This window comes from Artemia sp. Qi Xiang Cuo, chromosome 17, assembly GCF_049724085.1.
Source record: "Artemia sp. Qi Xiang Cuo chromosome 17, ASM4972408v1, whole genome shotgun sequence".
In the NCBI taxonomy this organism is placed as follows: Eukaryota; Metazoa; Arthropoda; class Branchiopoda; order Anostraca; family Artemiidae; genus Artemia; species Artemia sp. Qi Xiang Cuo.
In genome coordinates this window covers 37,732,691-37,759,183 of record NC_142810.1, presented here as the reverse complement: position 1 = coordinate 37,759,183, position 26,493 = coordinate 37,732,691, and the positions used below count along the sequence as shown (strand labels likewise).

The 26,493-nt window shown below is 36.2% G+C and overlaps 1 protein-coding gene and 1 long non-coding RNA gene across 3 annotated transcripts in view; one reads left to right on the top strand and one right to left on the bottom strand.

Moving 5' to 3' along the window:
* Pka-R1 (protein kinase, cAMP-dependent, regulatory subunit type 1) overlaps positions 1-26,493 on the bottom strand; it is a 185,577-nt gene that overhangs the window by 144,296 nt on the left and 14,788 nt on the right. The window lies entirely within an intron of this gene.
* Positions 6,272-10,022, top strand: LOC148942167 (uncharacterized). The gene is made up of 2 exons (XR_016143217.1): positions 6,272-6,516; positions 9,893-10,022. It is a non-coding gene; the product is annotated as an uncharacterized LOC148942167 (long non-coding RNA).

The following is a 26,493-nucleotide window of genomic DNA, read 5'->3' as shown; positions in this document are numbered from 1 at the left end:
AATGAATACCAAAGTGGATATTAAACAATCAATTTACTTTCGTGAGTTCTTATCATTAATCTTTCTTTTATGGTAATTTTCTTTCGTTTTTTTGCTGTTGTGGTTGATGTTTTGACAAATGAAAACCACATTGTTGAAAATATGTATCATTTTCAATCCAAACAACATTCAAGCCATTTTAGGTTTTTGAGAAGGAGGGAAGGGCTCAGGTAGCACAACGCTAATTTATAAACACCAATTAGCCTTGATTTTTTTTTTTTTTTTTTGCTGTATTGCTGCTGATGTTCTGAAAAACAAAAAAAGACTGCTGAAAATACAAAGCACTTGAGTATAGCGCAAACGACGTTTTCGTCTTCAGAATGCTTTGAGTGCGTTAGCCCTACTCCTGTTTGATTAAAGCTTGACTTAATTATTCGTTTCAGTATTTGGTCGTTTTAGTCTTGTTTATTCATTGATATTAATTTCTGTTCGGTTTAGGTTTGAATTATTATTTGACTTTTATTTCTGCTCATCTTTGGTTTTAATATAGCTCGTTAGCTTTCTTTGATTTTTTTTCCAAAGTTTTGAAGGAAATTAGAATATTAGTTAAAATTTTTAAATAACAATAATTGTATGCAACAAATTTAATAATTGTGTAACTACAGAATTTTGGGGATATTGGGAGGGGGAATTTTATTCAAATGGATTGAAAATCTGCATTATTTTTGGCCTTATATAGGGTTGAAGCCATTCTGACCCCCATCCTGTTACAACCTTGAGCATGGACGAAAATTGGTCCACAACTTTGTTATAAAAATTTTGTTGCGCTATTTTTAGTTGTAACTGCTTGATTTTTAAAATGCTGCAATTCGAGGCTCTTATTAAAAAAAAATATGTTTGTCGTTTAAAAAATAAATAAATATAACAAGACGTTAAATATTTACAACCAGATTTTTTTCCTAATTGATAACCCTGTTTTGAGATTTTAATTGAGGTGTCTTCATGGCCTGAAACTTTAAAGCGGATCATCGTAAAAAAAATCGAATTTTTCGCAAAAAGAATCAATATGACCATATGTTTCTTCAAAAATCTATTATCCTCGATATGCTCCCCGAAGTTCTTTCTACCTACTGTGAAACTTTCCCTGCGATCAGAGGAAAACTAGTTGACCCATCGCTGGGATTTGAGAATCAATAGAACTGGCATTTTTTCAAAATATTCCTTAACTCGTTTGGTTCCACAGGGATACCCAGTAAGTTACTAGCTCATCAGAGATAAAACATATTTGGGACTAATTTGGGTGTCAAAAAACCAATTAAACAATTTGCTTCCACAGGTTTTATCTTCTTTGATATCCACTTATCTCTGTCTACATGTCCTGCAAGTTTAAGCCAGTCTGAGAACAAAAAAATGTCGACCCCAATTTCAGCTGTCACGTATGTATACTACCAATCTTCGAATATTTTTATTCTCATCAAGGTCTACCTGACCAAGTCCAAATCCCTATAGATAGGTTACAAACCTATCAGAGACAAAAAAAAAATGTTATGCAGGCTATTATTGCCACCTGATCAAGAAACTTATAAATGTCATTTCCCAGCTGATTGGAGAGATGAGATAAAAGAAGTAATGGAAACTCATATTTTTTTGAACCTCACATACCATCGTTTTCAACCTGATTCGACAAGCTGTTCCTGAGATAATGCAGATACACTGTTTTGATAACTTGGGGACACTTTTTTTTTGTCTACATCACTACTCCACAAGAAATAGATTCTAGTCCAACACAGGGATCCTAGTAACAAAAATTTTAAACAGATTGGACATCAATTATTTAAACAATAACCCCCTGCCCCTACTCCCAAGACAAAATTCAATCCCCACTTCTTCCTCCTAAAACACTCCCTCAAAATTTCAACTCGATCCCCAAAACCATTCCCCGGATTCTGCAGATTCACCCTTTTCATCTCCCAACAACGCATAGTATCTTTCGATTTATCTTACTACTTAACCGTGTATATATTGTAGGTGGCAAAGAGGTTTACAGTGGGAAAACACTTAGGTGAATCGAATAAAAACTATTTTGCCCTCTCCCTAAAGTTCAAACTTGAGGTCCACTAGAATCCCCCAACACTCTCTCAAAATTTTGAAATCATAATCCAAGCCATTCCTGATATATTGCAAATACGATATTGTGATAAACGTTTAGCAACTTGAATAATTAACGGTCATTGCCCCAGGAGTCACTATGTTATCCCCTAAGGCATATTTATGAACAAAATTGTACCGTTTGATTCTTTTGAATAAAATGGCAATCTCAAAATTAAGCTCCCTCTTTAAGCCTCCAAAAGTGTTAGTAATTTCGGTTCAGCCTAGGTTTGATTTCTTCATTTATAATAATTTCCGCTTGTTTTAACCTTAAATTCGCCTCTTAATTTCATGGAATAAGCTTCATTGTTGTTTTTTATTTTTTTTACTTGACATAGTGGTTGTATACATTAATAAGTCCAACGTTGGCTTGGAAGTATTATCAATAGTAACGTGATAGTGTTGCAGCAACGTTTGGTTGGCTTCGGCAAAATTTGTTGCGGAAGCAACACTATCATTCAGTTTCTTATCCATCAGTTGAACACTTTAGTAGACAACCCCTCAAAATTGTTAAAATATTATGTCCGAAGAAAAAAAGAAAATTGATGACGTATTCCTTAAAGACGGTTAGAAAATAAACTGTTTCTTTATAAAACCAAATATGTTACATTTCCTGACACTGAAGCAATTTTATTAGCCTACTTTTAAAATGTGCCATTTTTACAAGCTAAAACATAAAACCTAACCAAATTTGCATTGCTATTTATATAACTGCAGCAGCTAAGGCTACGTTACTTTGTCTCTAAACACAACAGATACTATGCGTTCCCGGAAAAAATTTATTCTCTTTGTATTGCTGAGTGATTGCCCCATAAACACTTTACTAATCAAACAGTTCGTGGTAACGAACTGTAAGGAGCGACCCGGCTCAATAGTCACCAAAACTCTAAAAAACGGAATTTTGAAACCAATAGATACATCGAAAGAATCAGATTTTAATGCTGATTTCAAATATATAAGTTTCATCAAGTTTAGTCTTACCCGTCAAAAGTTGCGCGAAAATTTGCCTGAGAAAATTTGCCTGATTTTCGAAAAAAGGGAAAAACACCCCCTAAAAAGTTATAGAACCTTAATGAAAATCACACCATCAGATTCAGCGTATCAGAGTACCTTACATTAGAGTTTTAACGTTTCTGTCGGAAAAATTGAGGAATTTTGTATTTTTTGCCATGGGACAAATTATAGCTGTATTTTTATTTGTTTTTTTCCCAGGGGTGATCATATTAAGCTAGTGTCCCTATGAAATCGTGAAAGATGGTTTACTTGCAGTAAAATTAAAAGTTCTAGTGCCCTTTTGAAGTGATCAAAAAAATGGAAGGCAACTAGGCCCTCTCCCACGCTCATTTTTTTCCCAAAGTCATTCGATCAAAATTTTGAGATAGCCATTTTGTTCAGCATGGTCGAAAATATAATAAATATTTCTTTTAGGATGACTTAATCCCCCAAAGTCCCCGGGGGGAGGGCTGAAAGTTATGAACTTCACCCAATGTTTACATATAGTATTGGTTATTGGGAAGTATACAGACATTTTCAGGGGGATTTATTCTGATAGCGGGGGGGGGGGGGTCGGGGGTTATGTGGGAAGATCTTTCCATGGATCAAGTTTTATGGGGGGAGGGACATTGCTATAAAGGGGGTGCCGGATTTCCCAGCGTTATTTAAAAAAAAACGATCAGAAATTAAATAGAAAAAAAACGATCAGAAATTAAATTAAAAAAAAACAAGTTTTTCAACTGAAATCAAGGAGCAACATCAAAACTTAAAACGGAGAGAACTTATCACGCATATGAATCGTTTTGCCCCCTAGTCAGTACCTCGATATTTAAGACAAAGATTTTTTAGTACTTTCACAAGAGTTATTTATTCTAATTAACAGCCTTTGTGATTAAGAGGTCATTTTTAAAGAATTGGAACAAATTTCGAACTTTAGCGTAAAGAGCGAGGCATTGACTAGGAAGGTATTGACCCCCTAATATACGTATTAAACATATATGAATATAGAAGTTCGTTACGTAAGTTAATTCGTAAGTTACGTATATTTATTACTAATATAAATGTTCATAAATAAAATTTAACAACTTTCGAGAAAGCCTTTTAACCAAATATAAGTAAAATTAGTACGCAAATTTTGTTTTTATTATTCATGTATGGTGAGCCAAAATCAAAACCCGCATTAATTCAAAAATTAAATAAAAAAAAACAAGTTTTTTAACTGAAAGTGAGGAGCAACATTAAAACTTAAAACGAACAGAAATTATTCCGTATAGGATAGGGGCTGTCCCCTCCTCAACGCTTCGCATAGACATTCTTCTTCGTGCAAGTAGTTACATAACGAACATAAATAAGATGCTACGCAAGGACAGAGTTTTACAACTATTAAATAAAAAAAAAATTTTTTTTTTAACTGAAAGTAAGGAGTAACATTAAAACTTAAAACAAACAGAAATTATTCCGTATATGAAAAGGGCTGTCCCCTCCTCAACGCTTCGCTCTTTACGCTAAAGTTACTCTTTCTCACAACTTTTTTTGAAACAATAAAAAAACTTTAGCGTAAAGAGCGAATCGTTGAGGAGGGGACAGCCCTTTTCATATACGGAATAATTTCTGTTTGTTTTAAGTTTTAATGTTACTCCTTACTTTCAGTTAAAAAAAAACTTTTTTTTTTATTTAATAGTTGTAAAACTCTGTCCTTGCGTAGCATCTTATTTATGTTCGTTATGTAACTACTTGCACGAAGAAGAATGTCTATGCCCCAAAATTTTTCAGAAAGAATGAAAATTAAACTAATAATATAATAGAAATGTGGTAGCTGTGAGAGTAGTAGCAGTAGGAGCAGTCACACAATTATTTCCACATTGTGATATTACTCAGACTTGTAATCAACAATCTCAAAAATCTTTAAATACCAGCTTTAGCGAAAATCAAACACTATTTGGGAAATATGTCCTTAGTGCTCTTGAAAATAGACTTCTTCATTCCAATATTAGCCTCAGATTTATAAACAACAACTCCAGCAACCCTGAACTATCGACTTTGGTAGAAACCAAACAGAATTTGCGAAATATGTGCTATAGTGTTTCGATTTAAGACATGCAATTTTTTTCAAGTTACACTGCAATCTTTGTAACTTATAATCAATAAACCTTAATATTAAGGACCACTCCTTAAAAACTCCTAGACTGGTTCTGAATCGAAAGTTGTACGACACGTCTATACGTGCAAAGTTGGGAAGAAGGGGGATTTGGAGGGGACACTGGCTAAGGGCCAAACTTTTGGTCCTTCTGTCATACGGATTGAAACTAAATGTAAAAGTCAGATTCAAGTAACGGCGAACACGACCACCATTTGCTGAAATACTTACTCGACTTGTTTTGATATTGAACACTTGAATTTCAATATTAGTCGCAGATATGTAGTCAGCTCATAATTCCCTGTGAATCCATTTTGGAGGATATCAAGAACCATTTATGTGAGGAAGATGGGGTTAATAATAAGACAATAGAAAGGAAAGGAGCGTCAGAGCCAAGGGTCTCACTTTAGGCCCTTCAAAAAGATTGAAAACGCATGCGTGAATTCGTTTTCAACAACACGTAGCATTTCTTCGTTATTTAAATTTTCCTTTTTTCGTAATGCCACACTTTCTTTTTAAGGTTATGATATTTGATTCAGTAAAGACCTGTATAAAGCAGGATCTCCTTAAGATTCGTCAGAGCAGTTCAAACGATATTTTGGAAACTGTAAGCAAAATATTTCTACAAAATATATCCATTAGCCCCCTTCCGAGGGGGGGGGGGTCTACCTGCATCACTTTTTGCTAAAACGATACGGCAAACACAAAAGCATACAGCTCATTCAGGCAACCGATAGGCAAGGCCTAAAAGGAAGGGCCTAGGAATTTATGTTAGCTTTTCGGCCACTTGTATCTATTTGGAATCATCAGCCTGAGGGGCTATTCTACCAGAGCCATCTGTTGACTCCTTCAAGTAAAGAATGAACAGATGCATTAAACCTGAAGCACATTCACTAGATCTATAAATCATGGGATAATGAAAATGCAAACATTATAGCATTAATTCCTCTTATCTTATCGCACTAATTACCGGATATAAAATTGATAAGTCAGTCTTATATCTGGTGGTAAAAAGTTACCTTCACTGGAAAAACTTCTAAACACTAAGAAAAACAATGGGAAATTCAAAAAGTAGCTCATACTCAACTGGATCAAATATGGAAAATCATAAACAAGAACTAGAAGAGTTCAAACAAAAGTCTGAGGAAGATGAACTTAGGAGAAAAATGGAACAGCAAACGATACTTGATAATGCAAAAAAGAAAACAGAAGAGGAAAAATCCAAAGAGGAACTGCGGAAGAAAATCGAGCTGCTTGAAGTGAGTTTTTTTTCAATCTTTGTAAATCTATAACTTCAATGTTTCAATGTAGGATGAAAATTTGTATATCGTTCAATAGCTTCGATTCAGCTTAATCCATCTGCCAAATTACATAATTTGAAATTTGATTTATACTTTTCAAACAAATGGATATTAAATTGAAAATAGCCGGAAAACATTTCCTATTTTTTTAGCACATTTCGATCATTTTCTAAGAAAAGGCCAATAAACATCATAAAACTGGAAAATGGATAAATTTGGATCCAAGCATACAAGCATATTGTCCTTTCAGACCAAGTTACAGCAGTAGACTTCTCGCAAAATTTCCATGTTTCACGACGAAAATAAGATGGGAATATGTAAAATAGTGACTGGGTTGGAAGGTTGCATCCATGGAAAATGGTAAAAAACATGGAGTACGTAAAATAAATACGTACTTGTGAGCAATGAAGTCTCTGGGCCCATATCTCAATAATAAATGCTACACTGTTGACAGTTTTTTGTTAAATTTCACTCGTTTTGCTGTTTCAACGACCCTCAGCCATTCTCAATAAACCCCAACATGAGCACTGAGCCACAATTTTTGTGTCTTCCTAGCACCACGCAAGAGATATTTGTTGCCGCTGGTGGCAGTTCTGTGGCATTTGTTTTTGTTTCTATTGGCACGCATAAAGAACAGTAAGTTTTCAAAACTGATGAACAGCAATAAAAAGACAACTATACACACAAAATTGACATTTTCCTTAACTTCAAATACCAGAAAGCAATAATATTTGATTAGCCAGGAGATTCCTTATTCTATCGTTCTGCTCTTAATGTTTCTAAATAAGTTTTCTTAATATATTAAAATATTTAACATTGTAAATATCTTATATTAATTCCCCATTTCCTAAAAATTTAAATCACATTTCCTAATATATCTATATCAAAATATTTTAACTAATACCTGGAGAATCCTGACTTTTTGCTAAAATCTGAATCTCGGTCTTAATGTTCTAAATCACATTTCTTAATACTTTAAAGAATTTTAACGACATATGCCAATATTACTGGTGCCACCTTAACCAATGATGACATTTCTCGGCCAGATTCTTGATTTTTGTAGTTTTTTAACGCCCTTCGATTCGCTCGATTATTTGGTATCCTTTTCGACTTCGATTTCTCAGCATTCTTTTAGACAAATTCTTTACATCTGAACAACATCATGACCTCATTAAAACCTAGAGACTTGGGTGTAAGGAAAAACTGAATTTGGAATGAAATCGCTTTATTCTAGATTCTAATTCAATCATACGTAGCCTACTGAGCAAATTATTTTACTTGAGAAAATTAAAGAATTTTTTATATGTATTTATAGAACTGAAAAATTGAAAAAAAAACTGCAGTTAAAATAAAATCTTAAATTGATGAGATTTCCAGGAATTAATATCAATATATATCAAACATTCGGTTTATTTTGGCTAGTGCTTTCTAGCCATCTTGATTATTATAGTAATTTATTTCTCGTCCATATTTTAAAAAATTAAAGCAAACCGTTCAAAATACATATAATTTTCAATCAAACGCAAATGATGCAATAGATTTTAGAACTTGTACTGTTAGGGGAGGGAAGGGGACAGTAGCCAAACTCCTGTCTGTAGTAATTTTGTTTGTCTCAAGTTTGGCTTGAGCATTCAATTTAATTGTTATCGTTTTAGGATGTATTTATTCGTCTATGTCAGCACCTGTTATGTTTATGCTGGATATGATTATTTATTTCAATCTGTGTTCATTAAGGGTCTCAATTATTCTTTGATAGTAATTTCTGGTCGTTTTAAGTTTGAATAATTATAGAACTTTATTTCTGCTCGTCTTAAGTTTAATATTGCTCTTTATTTTCTTTGAAAAAATTCTTTTTCTGAAAGTGTTTTTAAAAAAATAAACTAATACAAAGCTTGGGCTCTCAGGTAGACCAAATGTTCCAGCTACGATCCAACTCGTTGATCATCTGCACATCTACCAGAAGGGTTGGTTGCATCTCGACCAAACTTGATAGGAAGCAAAAGCTAATTTCCTAGTTTTGCTTATGCGGTATTCAAACACAATCGTACGTCTATACAGTTGAGGTACAACGGGAATCCCTTTGTCATCAGTGTATCTACCAGAAAGGATTGATTGATCTCGACCAAGCTTGGTCAGAAACAAAAGCTAGTGTCGTAATTATGCCTTTTGAAAACCAAGACATGATCCGGCCTCTGTGAGGATGGAAGGGAATCTATTTGTGCTTTTTAGGGCCCCATGTCTGATTTAATCTCTGTGGGAGGAGGGGAGGGTCCTAAATTATTGCCAACAAAATATCTAGAAAATGGGTTTATCAGAGCTCAATCAAATTTTGTACAATGTAAAATTTAGTGTCCTAGTTGGGAATTTTGGGTATGCAGTTATAATCCAATTTCTATAGTGAAAGAGGACCCCCTCCTCTATTCCCCCTTCCCTTTTGAAGATCCAGACCCGAACCAATCCTACCTCTGTGGGTATTAAATTCCTGTAATTAAGAAATTTAACAAGATTGTTTGTTGGATCTCCAGGGCACACTTGGTGGAAAGTGAGAGCTGATTCCCATGGTTTGCCTTTTCGGGGTTTGAAGAAGAACCCACTCCAGCAGTGGGAGAGGATCCAAAAATTTTTATCATCAGGATATCCACCAGAAGAAGCTGCTGATGCCTCAACCTGACTAGATTAGAGGTATATCTTATGTCCTAATTCTGCTTTTCGGAGTGCCAAGACCAATCTGACCTTTTCAGGAGGTACTTTAATTCTGGTTATCACAGTATCTGCGAAAAGTAGTTGTTGGATCTCACCTCAATGTAGTCAGAAGTAATGATTAACGTCCGTTTTATATTTTTTTTTTCAGAGTCTAAAATAGATTCGAACTTTGACCTTTACAATATGACCTTGGTGTCCATACTTGATCGGATTTCTGCAGTGGAAAGACTACATTCTTGTCAGTTACATCCTTACAAAGGACACATCGGATCTAAATTTAGTTTGACAGGGAAGGCGACTAGGATTTTTAATGCATATTTAGACAGTTTGAGTTCAATCCAACAAACACTATGGCTTGCGCTGCTCCGCAATCGTCACCTATTGGTGCCACATACTCTGCCACATCACTGGACTTTTTGCACGGAAGCCCAATATACAAGTTTATATCCTGGCTCCACTAGGGAGAAATCACAGGCTCGAGTTGCTAATTTAATAGAGGTCAGAACCCCATCCCTTGATTTACACTTTCACTCAAAACTTATGCTCCAAAAAAATATATATAAAAAAAATTACAGTATAAAAAATTACACTAATTTTTGAAAAAAAGACTAACAAGTAATTTCTTTTTCAGGGAAACGAGAAAAGCTAGAAACCTCATAGAAAATATGGAGAGCAGTCGAGTTCATTGTGTAATTTTGTTACCCCTTTTGCAGAAAATTTTACTTTATTTCACAAAAAAATATATCACCTACAGCTTTTGATTCTGAGCAAATATTCTACCTCATGTTAGCCAAATACTCCTCTCCAACCCCCAAATTCTTTGCTTAGAGTTCGTCCAATTCCTCAAATAAGTAGATATTCGGTAATCGCATGACCCACAGCCTCAGGGGCAAGGGTCGTAAGCAATAGAAGATGTCATATTTACAGGTAGATTTCATAATGGATAAAGGGAGCCTTGTTTGGTCTTGTGTATGCGATTAATTAAAAAACAACTTTTTCCACAAAATAATTTTTTTTTGAAGTGAAGAACTCCATTAAACCAAAAAATGAACAAAAATAGAATCAAATAATCTACCAAGCATACAACTATCCCAAATCAGCATTAATTAATAAATAAAACCCAAAACGAACAGAAATTACAATAAATAACCGAGTCAAACACAAAACGAGCAGAAATTAACATGAGTAGGGTTCAAAACCCCTGTGCCTTCTGAAAGCCAGAATAAAATTTGCACTTTACTGAAAAAAAGTTATTTTAAATGTTTTCACTTTTATAACTTTAAGAAATCAAAAATTAATTAAGCTTTTAATGAATAAATATCAGCATATGTATATTAAATCGACAATACATGTTCATTTGAATTTTTTCCAGTAAAGTGCAATTCTTATTCTGGCTTTTAGAGAGCATGGGGGTTTTGAACCCTACTCATGTTAATTTCTGCTCGTTTTGAGTTTGACTTGGTTATTTATTGTAATTTCTGCTCATTTTGGGTTTCATTTATTTATTGACGCTGATTTGTGGTAGTTGTATGCTTGGTAGATTATTTGATTCTATTTTTGTTCATTTTTTGGTTTAATGGAGTTCTTTACCTTTTTAAAAAAAAACTTATTTTGTATAAAAAGTTTTTTAAATTAATTTCTGTTTGTTTTATATTGACATACTCTTTTTCAGGGAAAAAAGAAAATAATAGTTTCAATTTTTCCGGTTTTATTTTAAGAATTTATATTTTGGCCTGCTATTTGTATGCTGGAAAAATTTTTTCAGCAGTTTAAAACAACATAAATCCTTTTGAAAATCATGACGCAAACAGTAGTGTTTAATTTAGTCATAAACATCCTCTAGTTGACCTGATAAATAAAACTTAATACAATCACCAAAAAAGTATATCTATGGTCTTTCACAGCCTGGATACACGTACACTTTTTTGATTTAGTAAAATTTTAAGAGCAGAACTATTGGATACATCTCGATTCTTACACATACATCTTTATATACATCTTTGATTCTTAAAAAGGGTACTAGAAATTCTGATTACCAATCCAATGAGTCCCCTCCAAAGCATATACGACCACTCTTTCTATAAGAACCCTATATGCCCAGGGCATAACTTACAACCCTTTCCCTGAGAGCTGTAGGGGGAGGGGTGGGGGTGGTGTCTTCCTCACAGACATAAATTCCGAAACTTTCAACTACGTTGAATAAAATTGTTATCTCCAAATTTGGATTGGATGAGTTAAGAGGAATGATGAGCGTGGAGGGGGTCTAGTTGCTCTCAAATCACTTCGAATCTTAAAAACGACATTATAACTTCCAATTTCAAATCAAATGAACCCAATCTAAAGCTTATGCGACCGCCCATCCCATAAAAATCTTATATGCCCACATGGCATAACTTACAACCATATTCCCAGGGCACTGGAGGGGGGGGGAGGTGTCAGATCTAGAGACATTATGATATGTTCTTTGGACTATTTTGAATAAAATTGCTATCTCATAATTTCAATCAGATGCGTTTGGTGAAAAGAGGGTTTGTCGGGGAGGGGGGGGGGGGTCTAAAAGCACTCCATCACTTTTGACACTTCGAAAGGAACTAGAACTTCCAATTTTCAACCAAATTGGCCTCTTCTAAAGTTTATACAACAATCTCTTCCATAAAAACCTCAGATGCCCCACGGCATAACTTACAACCCTCGTCCCTAGGCTCTGGTGGTTTGTTTCAGCCCCAAAAGTCTTGTTATACGATCTTTGGAATATTTTGAATAAAATGACTGTCTCAGTTTTTTATTCGATATTTCGGCAAAACACGACGTGTAGAGGGGGGAGGGGATAACTGCCTTCTGATCACTTTGGTTCTTAAAAGCGGCACTAAAAATTCAGATTACAGATCCAATGAATCCCCTCCAAAGTATATACAACCACCCTTCATATAAAAACATTATATGCCCCAAAGGCATGAATTAAAACCCTTGCCCTGAGAGCTGTGAATGGGGGTGTCTTCCTCTAAGACATAATTTCCGGACTCTTCAACAATGAACAAAATTGTTATCTCTAAATTTTGATTGGATATTTTTGGGGGGATGATGAGCGGGGGGTGGGGAGGGCTGGTTGCTCTCAAATCACTTTTGACTCCAAAAAAGGGTACATTAACATTAAATTTCAAATCAAATGAGCCCCATTTGAAGTTTATGCAACCACCCATTCCGTAAAAAACCTTATATAACCCTAGAGTCATTGTTTTAGTTTTTTGGATTATTTTGAGCAAAATTGCTACCTAACCATTTTAATCAGATTCGTTTGGTGAAGAGGGGAAGTCGGGGGGGGGTGGGGCTAGCTGCATTTCATCACTTTTGACTCTTAGAAGGGAACTAGAACTTCCAATTTTTAACCAAATGAGCCTCCTCTAAAGTTTATACAACCATCCCTTCCATAAAAACCTTATATACCCCCTGGGCATAACTTACAACCCTTGCCCTTAGGCTCTGGGTTTTTTTTCTATCTCAAAATTTCTATTAGATGCATTTCGGGACAATACGACGTGTATGTGTGTGTATGTGGGGGGGGGGAGGTAGCTTCCCTCCGATCAATTTGATTCTTAAAAAGTGCAGTAGAGCTTCTGATTACCAGTCCAACGAACCCCCTCCGAGGTTTATGTGACCACACTTTCTATAAAAACCTTATATTCCCCCAGGGCTTAACCTACAACTCTTGCCCTGAGTGCTGGTTGGATTTATTATCCTCAAAAACATAATTGCTTTCTATAAAAAACCTTTTATGCCCCAAGGGCTTAACTTACAACCCTTGTCTTGAGGGTTGTGGGGGGGGGGGTCATCCTTAAAGACATAATTTCCAGACCTTTCAAGTACGTTGAACAAAATGGCTACATCAAAATGTTGATCGGAAATATTTGGGGAAAAGATAGGCGTAAGAGGGGGGGAGGGGGATTCTCCTGTCGATTACTTTCGACTATTAAAAACGGCACTAGCCCTCTCAATTTCCAATCGAATGAGTCATTTTTGAAGTTTCTACGACAACACTTTCTAGAAGAACCATATATGCCCCAAGGACATAACTTACAACCTTAGCCCTGAGGGCTCTGGAGGGGGGGGGGTTGTCATCCTTAGACATAATTTCCGGACCCTTCAACTACGTTGAACAAAATGGCTATGTCAAAACGTTGATCGTAAATGTTTGGGGAAATGAAGGGCGTGTGGGGCATTCGCCCTCCGATCCCTTTCGAAAATTAAGAAGGGAACTAGCACTCTCAATTTTCAATGGAATGAGCCCTTTTTGAAGTTTCTACAACAACACTTTCTATGAAAAAAAAAACTTATATATCCCCAGGGCATAACTTACAGCCTTTTCCCTGAGGGATGTGGGGGGAGGGGTGTTGCCATTCTCAAAGACTTAATTTCGTGACTTTTTAACTTCGTTGAACAAAATGGTTACCTCAAAATTTTTATTGAATGTGTTTGGGGAAATGGTGGGCGTGGGAGGGGAGTTAGTTGCCCTCCAATCACATTCGAATTTGAAATAGGCCACTAGTTCTCTCAATTTCCAATCGAATGAGGCGTTTTTGAAGTTTCTACGACAACACTTTCTATAAAAACCTTATAGGCCTCCAGGGCATAACTTACAACCCTTTCTCTGAGGGCTGTAGGGGGGTTGTCATCTTCAAATACATAATTTCAAGACTTTTCAACTACGTTGAACAAAATGGCTATCTCAAAATTTTGATTGGATGTTTGGGGAAACACAAAAGGGCACTAGCCCATTCAATTTCCAATGGAATGAGCCTTTTTTGAAGTTTCTGCGACAAATCCTTCGATTAGAAGTGTCCTGGTCTAAAACAAAAAAAATAAAAATAACAATAATACATTGTGTCAACATCTTTCTTTACTTAAGCAGGGCTAATGCGCTGCCTATGGTCCGCTCGAAACTTTCAAGAATCATTCTCTGGGCCAACAGGCATTTTGTTTTGGTATAGGGAGAGTTTTAGGGGGCTCAGAAATGGACCATTGGGATAGACTCATTGGGCAGGGCAGACCCAATGTAGATGAAAAAAAGAGAAAAGAACATAAAAAAAAGTTGGTAACCCAAAAACAGGAGCTGGTAAAGGGCCAAAATGTTGTTTCCTCATTGGTCACTTTATGTGGAAGGGGTGGTCATAGAAACTTTGGAGCGCTCATTTAATTTGAAATTAGAAGTTCTAGTGATATTTTAAGAGCCGAAAGTGATTGGGGAGCAATCAGCCCCCCTTCCCATGGACATTTCTGCTACCCGACCGCACATGGTATCAGATCTGAATTTTGAAATCACTATTTTGTTCCGAAACTTACAAAGGGCTGATAAGCATGCTTCCAGGGTAAACATTACCCACCCAACCCCAGGAGCAATGGCCTCAAATAAAGTAAATTACTCATAGTTCAAAGATTGTTTTAGCAGAAAACACTGTCATATTTGGTCTTGGTTGGCAAGGCCAAGATTCCCAGAGTTTTTAGGGTATTCTCAGGAAACAACACACTTACCTGGGTAAATTAAGAAACTATAACACCCGAATTTTCAAATTATTTGTAATATCTTAGGGGTGACTCGGGGAATCGAATTGAAACTTTCAGGGAGCGCTGGAAGGGGTAAAGGGGATCTCCAATTTTGACTTAGGGGAAGGGGCAGAGGTAAATTGAAAGACACCATGTGCATCCAGGCCATCAGCTTGGGGTGATTTCAAACAGCTAGGGTGATAGATTTGAAACTTTTGGGTACTGTTGTGAGAATGCAGGGAAGAGGGTAACACAAGAAGGATTTAAAATTTGTGTTGGGGGGAGGGGAAAGGAACTAGGCCTCTTTTTCCATCAATCTACCATAACACTTTTGCACAATAAGGTCCAATGGGACTTTAAATATTACGGATAGATTATCCGTGATATAATCTATGCATGGTTAAGTAGCAAGGCATTTCCAATATCTTGGAGACAGCTTAGGGTACACAGCAGAAAATGTAAGAGAGCATTGGGAAGTCAAATAAACGCCAAACTTCGATTTAGGAGAGGGGGCAGAGGTGAATCGAAATGAATTATGCGCATCCAAGTCATCAAAATAGCATAACTGCAATATACAGTGAATGACATGAGGGATACAATCAAGACTTTTTCGGTTCACTGGGAAAAGGAAGAGGAAACGTTGGGCAAGGAGACTTCAAATTTAGTGTTGGGGCAATGCGTGGTGCTAAATAATTTTCGTCTGTTCCACCAATATACTTTACACGATAAGCTCCAAAGGGACTATGCAAGACTATGCATGGGACTATGCTATAATCGGCGCAAGGTTAAGCAGCAAAGTAAATCAAAGACACTATTAATAGACAGGCTATTAAAATAACATATTTGCAATATCTTGAGAATGGCTTGGAGTATCAAGTTGACATTCTCAGGGAGTGTTAAGGGGTGAAGGGGACTTCAAATTTTGACGTAGGGGAAGAGGAAGAGGTAAATTGAAAGACACTATGTCCTCCAGGCCATCCGTTTTGGATGCGGAGGAATAGCTAGGGCGATGGAGGTACTGTTGAGGGTATGCACGAGATATCTGTGATACCTCAGGAACACCTTGGGAGATCAAGTTGCAACTTTCAGTGAGTGTTGCAGATCAAGTAGACGTTCAATTATGACTTAGAGGAGAGGGCGGAGATCAACTGAAAGAGAATAAGTGGGATAAGTATGTTTTGTCTCAAATCTGCCTAAAAATGTTGGTACTATTAGCCTTTGTGGGACTAAAATCTTTTTCAGGATGAATTAGATACTACTACTACTAACATCTCACTGCAGCACCAAGCCACCTGTAGCCAACACAGCTACGCACACTCCTCCATCCCAATCTATTCAGAGCATCCCTCTTTACACCCTCCCAAGAAGTCCCCATTTCCCTAAAATCTTTCCTTATGACATCCTCCCACCCTATTCGGGGACGAGCCGCTTTTGCTTCGGCCCTAGACGGTTGGCCAATAAGGACAATCCTTCGTAATGTGTCAGCCAGTAATATGGCCAATCTTATTTTTGTTTTGTCCATAAAATGATTTTCTATGAAAAAAATGCAGCTAACTTACAGTTTTTGCCTTTACACTAAACTTTGGGGAACTTCATGAAGTTTCAGATATAAATTTAAAAACAAAAATAATAGAGATACTTGGTTATTACTGAAACTAAAATCTTAAAAACTAGCATGCATAAAATTAGATTTAAAAGGGTCACAATCAGTGTAAAGAAAAATGACCAGGTTGAATGAGGCAAACCTTCCTCTCCTTTGAGCTTGGAATGTTAATAAAAAAATGACCCAAATATATAACTTTCTAGAATATTTTCTTCTAAAGACGCAGTTTAACCCGTTAAGACCCAAGAAAAAAAATGTCGGAGATTCTAGTTGTCATTTTCACCAGTTTTTTTTTTATAACATAAGTAAGCCAAAAGTACATTTATAGGTTTTTCCTGTTTCCGAGATACAAGCTGTCCTATTTATAGGACAGTGGGATCTAGTGGTATCAAGGTATACACGATTTCATCAAGTATATTTTTAATGCCAAAGATTGAATTAAATGCAACACAAAACCCAAACAAATTAAAACTTAGTGTGGTAGACGCAAAACAGCCAGTGCACAGGGTTACGTCACATTTCTCACAGTAGCTCTTTCTTGCAGTTTTCGCCTTGGCATCGTCGCTGCTTTTCGCGCTTCATTAGGAAGTGTCTTATTCTGTCATATCGGTTGCTGACTGGTGGCACAGAAACTGGTCTTTCTTCTAACATTGAATGCCTTGGTTCCCCTCTTCCGTAATTTGTTTTCAAAAGGGCTCGTGTGACCGCCCGTCTAAAATCTACAAGAGTCATTCCTTTTCTTTGTTAATCTCTATATTGAATAGTGTGCAAGCATTGACAACAGCCATATCTAACAGGCGCACGAACAGAGCCCAATACCATTTCTTTCCTCTAATAGAAACAGCATACTTGCTGACAAGCCAATCATGTAAATCAACTCCACCCATGTACCAGTTGTATTTTCTGAGTGGATGCAGCTACTGCACTGCCGTCTTTCCCATCTGTCCCTTAACTCTTCATTCAACCGGTCTTAGTGGATCTAGGCTGAGATGGTTGGATGCAACAGAGACAATGTTATTGCCCTGCCATTTTACAACCAATATTTCGTTGGCTGCATGAAATCGATAATAATAGGCTCCACGTTTCTCTTTCTTAAAATTCTTGTTGGAAGAGAAAGGGCACCTTTCCAATCGGTTTTCTCTAACCTTCCCAGTCGCCCGAAATCCAGCTTCTTTCAGATCACAAAAAAGCTGATGACTTGTAAAAAAAATTTATCAAAATATACCTCATGGCTGTTGCCATCTTCAACAATTTCCAGAAGTCTTATGACGACTCGAGACCCTAGGCCTGCTTTAGCAGTCTGAGATGGGGCACTAGGCTCCTTCCCCGAGTACAGATGAAACTGAAGGCAATAGCCATCCAAAGTGCATACAGCCCATAGTTTATATCCGAATCGAATGTGCTTGCCTTGGATGAACTACTTCAGGCTATGTTTCCCGTAATACTTCACAATCATTTCGTCGATGGATAGATGCTGAGATAAAATTCCAAACTGCTTAAAGTTTGCGTGGATTATGTCAAAGAGGGGCTTCACCTTGAAATCCCACTGATCTTTGAAGCTTTGAACTGTATCATTATCCACAAAGTGGATGTTCTCTCTTATCTTCATGAATCCATTTCTGGACATTGCTTAACAAAGCCAAAACCTCTACTGGTGTTTTTCCTTCTATTGCTTCTCGGGCTTTCTCAAGCGCCTGAGCCGCCCCCTCGCCAAAGTTTCGCCAAGGAAAGGTTCCTTTTTGCTTCCTCCATTTCGGACAGTTCGCGGCTCTGAACTGCCTCTTCTGTGGCCCACCTCTCGAAGTTGATGCACCCTCTTCTTCTGTGAGAATTATGTTGTCAATGTCTTCAAATTGTTTTTCTTCAAGAGGACCTGGTCTGAAATCTACTTCAACAGTTCCCGGAACGTCATTTACAATTGGAACCGCCGTGTCGTCATTTCCTTCATCTTCATCAGATGCTTGATTGGGATGAGGAGGCAGGACAACAACCTGAATATCTTCACATACAAATTCTTCGTCTTCTAGGAAGTCTAGAGCTTCGCTAAGTAAAATACAGGGGTTTCTTGTCTTCATTTTCAGAAATCTGGAAGACAAAGAAAAATGTATAGAAAATTTAAAAATATTTTTTCCATGGCGACTGATAGGCTAAAGCTGAAGGATGATAAGAACCCACATTATTATTGTTATTTTACTTATATCCGATCAAAAAGAGGAAAAAACGGATTAATAATAAGAGAAACAAGAAAAACACACATGGATATCACAAGTAAACTAAACGCATAGGTGAAAACTTGGAAGTAAATTGCAGAGAGAATTATGACTGAGACCAGAAAAAGCGTAGATAAAGTTTTCCCCAAATTGTCACACTGTGGTAAAGCTTTCTAATTTAGTTAATTATTAATATATATATTTTATATATAACGCAAATATATGTAAAATATATATGTAAAAATATATATGACGCAAATATGAAGTTTTCAAAAAACCACTTTTTAAGATAAGGATACAAATCGTGGAATGTGTGGGCTTGGAGGGAACTTGCTCAATAACCAATTTCCTGGCTAAATGCGTAAATTTACCAGAAGAACGTGGTTAGGTTTTTCATATATATATACCCCGATTTTTGAGACTGAAGGCAGACTTTTTGACTTGCCGGGTGAACCTCTGCCCGTCTGTTTTCTCATTAGAAATACCTTGGACTTTGTCTTATAACCGTAAGTGTCTAAGTATCTAATTTATATTTTATTGTTGTTTTATTGAGACTTGTGGGCTACTTGGGACAGCCAGTCCCAGTAGCCAGAATATATCTGATTTTATTATATGGTAAATGAATAAAAGAATTGTATTTTAGACGAACTCTCTACGATCCATTTTTAGCCTCTCGAACATACTCAGTCGGTACACCTCATTAGTTTGGTCATAGCCTAAGGCACGGTACCAAAGTTCAATTACCTTAGGGCCAGAGTTTATCTCCCCTATAAAGGGAGAATAAAGGCATCTAAGACTACAACCCCCAAATACAATACATAAAGCTTCATAACAACACCAAAGAATTTCATTTAAAAAAAAGACTAAAAAAAATCTCAAGTGAAATTAGCAATAAAAATGTAATCCTTGAAATTTCACGTACAAAAAGCAACCATTACAGCCCACTGTCCTATAAATATGACATCACAGTAAAAAACCATAAAACTTTGAACTTACTTGTCAGGTCTGTTGTTATTCAGGAATGCTGTTAAATATACAGCTGTCTAACTGCTTTTATAGCCACTACTGTCTAGGGGAACACTCACTATTTTTACTGAATTTTGAAAACAACCATTGTGCAATTATGCTAATTGTGACCTAAATAACATCACTGATCTGATAATGAATGATCAATTGACCTGGAAAAATTAACCTAGATAGCTTGGTCACCAGGGAAGCCTTTATCTTTAAAAGCAAATTGTTCTCAGTGTAAATTCAGCCACAAAAAATTTAAAACCAGCTGTCCTATAAATAGGTCAGTGGGCCGTAACGGATTAATGAGTTCTTACAGCAGTCCCAGTCCCTCAAGATTTTTTGGGAGGAGGGCGGGTGAGGTCGGTCACCAAGTATAAACTCTAGACCAACAGCTTTTTTTGGCTTGTGCTATTATTCCTTTTTTACCAAAACAGAAGACACAGATAGCTGGTTCTGTATTTGTTCTTCTTTTAAGAAAACAAAAACAGGGACAAAATAAATCAATTTTGCTAAACACAAAAGTGCACACAGAAAGACGAAACAAGCTAGGGATAAATAGCTTTCAACAGGGAGTGAGGCTCTCAAGATGTTTGAATAGGGCAAATTCAGCCATGAAAGATTTATAGCATCCTTAATAATAAAATTAATCATTTATCCTGGGACATTGTATCAAGTAAGAATATGGAGGACATACTTGTTTCTTCCATTTGATTCAATTTATTTACTAATATTTTAAGGCCGTATCCCGGGGGGGGGGTTGCCCGGTTTGAACCCCCCCCCCCAAAAAAAAAAAATTGACCGAGTCGAAAATTAGTAAAGCGTAGGTAAAAATCAGCAAAATTAGTTGAAAACAGAGCAAAAAAATAGTAGCCCCCCCCCCGAAAAAGTAAAAAATTAGTAACCCCCCCCCCCGAAAAAAAAAATCCTGGATCCGCCCTTGAATATTTTTCACTCTCTCTTCCTTCATCCTTATGTAACTGCATTAATATCTAAGTGTTTTCCAACACTTTTGTACATAATGACTTTGCAAGCTCAAATAACTACACACCAGCAGTGTACCGGGAGTAAAACACGATATATTTGAAATACCAAAATAAAGTTCCTTATTTAATTCGGACTCCCATAATTAAGCTAAATCTAGTGTCAAAAATGAAAAAGTCTTTAATCAGCAAAGAAAAGAAATTGCAATCTTTGGATTTCGCTAAGACAGTGAGCACTAAGAAAAGTGCTACGCACAATATTTTTAAGGAAGTTTAAACGATAAGACCCGTGTGACCGCCTAAATCATCAAAAATATTTAAGACGTATTATTGGGCGAGGGTTCGCGTCCTTGGGGCACGGGAGCCAATGGCAGGCAGTCCCTAGAGCGCAGGACGAAAGAACTGCGTTTGGGAGTAGGATAAATGTGTTTTTTAATTTTAATATGAAGTGAGCTCTGAAACGTTTAGTACGAAACTATTTTGGTCACCATTATTATTGTCTTCGAAGTGACCCATTGCTGTACAACTAAGCATGTAAGTTTAATAAATCTATTATCTTTTTATATGTGTTTGTTTCTCTTATATGTCTGAGTCTAGTCCGATAATAGGTAACTAGTTCGCCAGTCTCCAAGGTAAATGCTCCCAAAGGAATCTGATCTCCAAGTGGCGCTATAGGAGAAATCTCTATCGCCACGAGCAAATCTTTTCATTACCGCAAACAAATCTTCAATGGTACAAATGGCGCGGTCGGAAATTGGAGGAAAACTGCGAACTAGTTAGGCTGTTTAAACTTTGTAATTCAAATTTAATTTTCGGAGAGATACAGACATATAAGAAAATTGATTAGGCCTATAACCGCTAGGCTACAATAGGAAACCCCTTATATCTAATTGTATATAATTGCATACCCAAAATTAGTTTAATTAAATTTTAAAATAATTTTAAAAAAACGCAAAAAAAAAAAAAAACGAAAAAATTGACGATATAAATTAATTAATAATATTGCAAAATCTAGTAGCAAAAAATATATAGATTTCTAAATATATACCAGAATAAAATTGTCAATCAGATATTGAAGAATTTAATATCCAATTGAACCAGTTTGTACAATTAACAAAAACAGACGTTGAAGCATTAAAAGACATGCTCCTATTACGATTAAGAGGCCAGGCCTTAACCTTTCTAAAACAGGTCGAGCATACCATAGGAAGTAACGCCAACTTGCCAATAAATACGGTTGATGACTTATTAAAAGCATTCAAAGAGAGATTTATAGAAAGCAGTTCAATAAATAAATTAAAACATGGAGTAGTGAACTTTGATTTTTCACAAAATATAAGGGAATATCTGGATAATATACGCATTTCTGTAGAAGCAAAATACGGAAGTGGTTCTGGCAAACTGTATGAAAAAGTCATACTAAATACCTTTTTGCAAGGGCTACCCCCAAAACTATATAGAGTAGTAATATCCAAGAATATTCAGACGTTGGACCTTGCAGTCCAAGAGGTAGAACGACTAATTGAAGTTGATAAAATGGTTGATAATCATAGTCATAAAAAAATAAACCGCCGAGGCGACTAACCCGATACCCTACTATTAATGGGCTATCAGAAATCCCCAATTTTATTTTCAAGGTATAACTCCACAGTAGAAAAAAGAAACAAAACGACAGAACCCGCTAGGCAGAAAACAGTACGTTTTCAGCCCATTAACCCTACAATAATAAGGTGCTATAACTGCAATCGTGTTGGCCACATAGCAAGAGAGTGCCACTACGTCACCAATACCATACCAAGAAATGCTGTCGGTAATACGCAAAATTACGGTAACCATTTGTTCAGAAGAACAAATTTTAGCACCGGTCGTGCAATAGGCTATAGCCAGGGGGGATTGCGCCAATCAGTACCTTATAATGCGTACCAACCAAATTTGTATAGCCCTTTCCCCAACAGGCAAATTAATTACCGGTTTGAAAACCCAAATACTCGCCAAAGCCAATATAATGCGAGAATGCAATACAGAAATCATGAAAATTTGCCGATGAGAAATGAGAATTTTACAAGCCAACAGCACTGGCAATCAGCGCCAGCAAATGGCACTGACACGAGACATCCACGTTACCATAATAATACATGGCGAAGACAGGCAGACGTAAATATGCCTACGGAACCTAATACGTCTGAATATCTATTACAGGCACCGAGAAATGAAATAAATTTTCAGGGAAACGCTTCAGGCCCCTCAGAAACATAAGTTGGACCCCGAGGGTGCCAAGGATATTTAATAGGTCCAGAACAATACTAGTGCCTTCTTGTAGTGATATTATTAACAAGTTACCTATATTTAATGGTTTTTGTGTAGAAAACGTTTACTTTACGGCCTTAGTTGACAGTGGAGCTACTGTAAATATCATAAACTCTTGCGTATTTAATACGTTGCCTCTGCACATTAGGCGACAAAAGAACCCTAATAATCCCAATTTAACAAGTGTTACAGGCCATAAATTAATTGCAAAAGGGTCAATTTGCCTAAACGTAAAAAGAGACAACAGAACATTCATGACAAATTTTATTATATGCGATAATCTCCCATATAAAGCTATTATAGGGGCAAATTTTCTAAGGTCTAATAAACTACTATTAGACGTAGCCAACGAGGAGTTGGTATACCCAGCTAAGGTGGGGGAAAATATTTCTACCTTAAGAAATCGTAACAGAGGTTACGAAGATAAAATAACAGTAAACAAAATTTCTAGTGGTATAATGTCGAATTATTTGGAACCCCATGTCTCGCAAAGACAGGGCATAATTGGACATTTGTTCAATTATCCTGAGAAATATCTCAGAAATGAAGTAAATTTAAATAATAACAGTATTGAATCTGCTAAAATAAAAATAGGAGATATGCGACAGTACAGATCAAATGAAATTAAGAAAATAGTGGAATTGTTGAAAAACATAGTAAAACCCAACGTGACGCCACAAGATGCCGCAATGGCGCAGCATAGCGCCAGGATGAATCTAATAAACAATGAAAATGAAGAGAAATATTACGGATTTGCGATAAGGAAAACAAAAATCCCTCCCAAAACGATGCAAAAAATTCAAATATCACAAATGATCGAGCCAACAATTAGCAAATCAGAAATATGGTTTGCGACACCGTCTGAAATACCTGAAAATCTGTTATATGAGGAACAGATTATATCTTATGACAACGGAGAAGGTTTTATTTGGGTAACCAATAAACATGAAAACGATAAAATTACAATTAAAAAGGGGGCGTGTTTAGTCCAAATCGATGTTTTAACTGAAAACGATTTAAATACATGGGAAAATTAAAAAAGAAACCTAGTTAACGGTATTAAAACTTCAAATAACGAATATCCTGTGACTAAATCTCAATTTTTAAACAAATTTAAAATGGATCATATTACGGATATGTAACTTAATAAAAAATTTTGCTATTTATTATGTAATTTTAAGTATTTTTTTTCTGCATATTAAATTTACATCGGGATTATCCAATTTTACCAGAATTAATTTTTAACGACTGGTAATCCCGTCGGAAAACAGCCATATCGCGTGCCATATAAGCACAAAGAGTGGTTAAAGAATAAAATTCATGAATTAGAAAGGAACGAGATTATACGCCCAAGTATAAGTCCGTATAGTGCACCAATAATATTAGTGCCAAAAAAGAATGGAGATTTTAGGCTCGTTGTAGATTATAGGGCTCTCAACAAACAAGTAGTTAGCGATAAATTTCCTCTACCAAGAATAGACGAAATTCTTGACTCAATTTCAAGCAAAAACAAAATTTTTACTTCTTTCGACCTTACCCAAGGCTACCACCAAGTGAAAATAGCCGAAGAGGATGTCCATAAAACTGCATTTTCAGCATCCGAATATGGATCTTATGAATACTTGAGAGTACCATTTGGGCTTAAAACAAGTTCAAGCGCGTTATGCAGACCCCTATTGCACCTGGTAAGAGGATTAAAGAATATAATTCATTTTGTTGACGATATTATATGCGTGGGGGAAAACACTGAGCAGCACTTAGCAACTTTAGCTAAGGTGTTCGAGAAGTTCAGGCAAGGCAATTTAAAATGCCGGCCTGAGAAAGTAAATTTATTTCAATCCAAAATTAAATTTTTAGGAGTAGTAGTGACCCAGGGAGAGATATCCCCAGACCCTGATAAAATAAAATGTGTTGAAAACCTCAAGCCCCCCAGAGCTATGAAAGAATTAAGGGGAATTTTAGGACTTACTGGCTACTTTAGAAAATTTGTACGCAATTATTCCCAAATTGCGAAACCCCTCACGGAATTAACGAAAGGAAACTCCCATAGTGTTACCTGGTCCCAGGAAGCTCAAACTTCCCTAGACCAACTCAAAAAGGCGCTCACTTCTGAACCAATTTTATCACTCCCTGATTTCGAAAATGGACAATTCATCGTTACCACTGATGCTAGCTCAAAGGGCATAGGCGCTATCCTTTCGCAAATAATCCCAGTAAAAGACCCTAACCCTCTACAGGAAACACCCAAACAAATTGAAAAAGTTATATGCTATTCAAGTAAAACTTTATCAAAAGGCGAAAGTAGTTATTCCGCCACAAACTTAGAATTACTATCTATTATCTACCACTTGGACAAATATAGGCATTATTTAATTGGTAGAAAATTTATACTACGATCAGACCGTAAAAGCTTGCAGTATCTGCGCACATTTAAAAACCCCACGGGCATTTTAGCTAGATCGATTATGAAAATCCAAGACCTAGATTATGAATTTGAACACTTAAAGGGAAAACAAAACGCAGCTTGCGAATTTTTGAGTATATATCCAGAAAATAATACGTCTGAAACTGAAGAAAATGAAGTTAATGCTATCAATGCTAAAAGCAAACATGGATATAAGAAAAACAAAGTAAAAGACTCAGTAAAAGAAAATAAGATTAACTATTGTCCCCTGTCTTTGGAAAATATAAAAAGAAAGCAAAAAAAAGACGAAATGTGCGTAGCACTACTTGATTATTTTGTGAATGATGAGGCGTTACCGGATAAATTCAAAACTCTTAGAAAAGAGATAGATAATTTTTACTACGACCTTGATGAAGAAATGCTGTGTAGGATTGTGACTGCTGAGACACATAGAAACCAAACCTCGATAATACCTGTATTACCACAAAGCTTGATAGGGCCTGCATTTGAATATTTTCATTCGGACACAGGTGGACATTCAGGAGTTATGAAAACGTTCAATAAGTTAAAACAATACTTTTACGTACAATCGGCACTTACAAAACTTAAAGAATTTGTAAGTACATGCGAAGCATGTAATTTGAGAAAAAACCCCCCGGCTTATCCAAATCCTCCAATTGGAAGGGTCCCAGCAGCAAAGTACCCCTTCGAGATCATCTCATTTGACCTGTACGGGACAAATGGAGGCTTACCTGTTTCTAGCAGAGGCCATACGTGTATTCTTTTGGTTGTAGATCATTTTTCAGGATTTACTTGTGCAAAAGCTTTGAAAAATCAAGGTGCTTATGCCACAAGTAAGGAATTATCAATCTAATTTGTAAAATTTGTTATTCCTAATAAAATTTTTAGCGACAGTGGTAGCAATTTTATCGCAAAAGTAACAAAAGATTTAATGAGTTTCCTTAACATAGAGAAAATGGTTACAGCGCCGTACCATCCAAACGCTAATGGAAAAATATAAAAAAGAAATAAAATATTTTCGAACGTTCTAATTATTTATACTAAAGAAAATAGGAGCGACTGGGATAAATTCTTACATTATTTAACCAACGTAATCAACACTGATTATTCCGAAACAACAAAAGACAATCAATTTTATTTAATTTTTGGTCGATA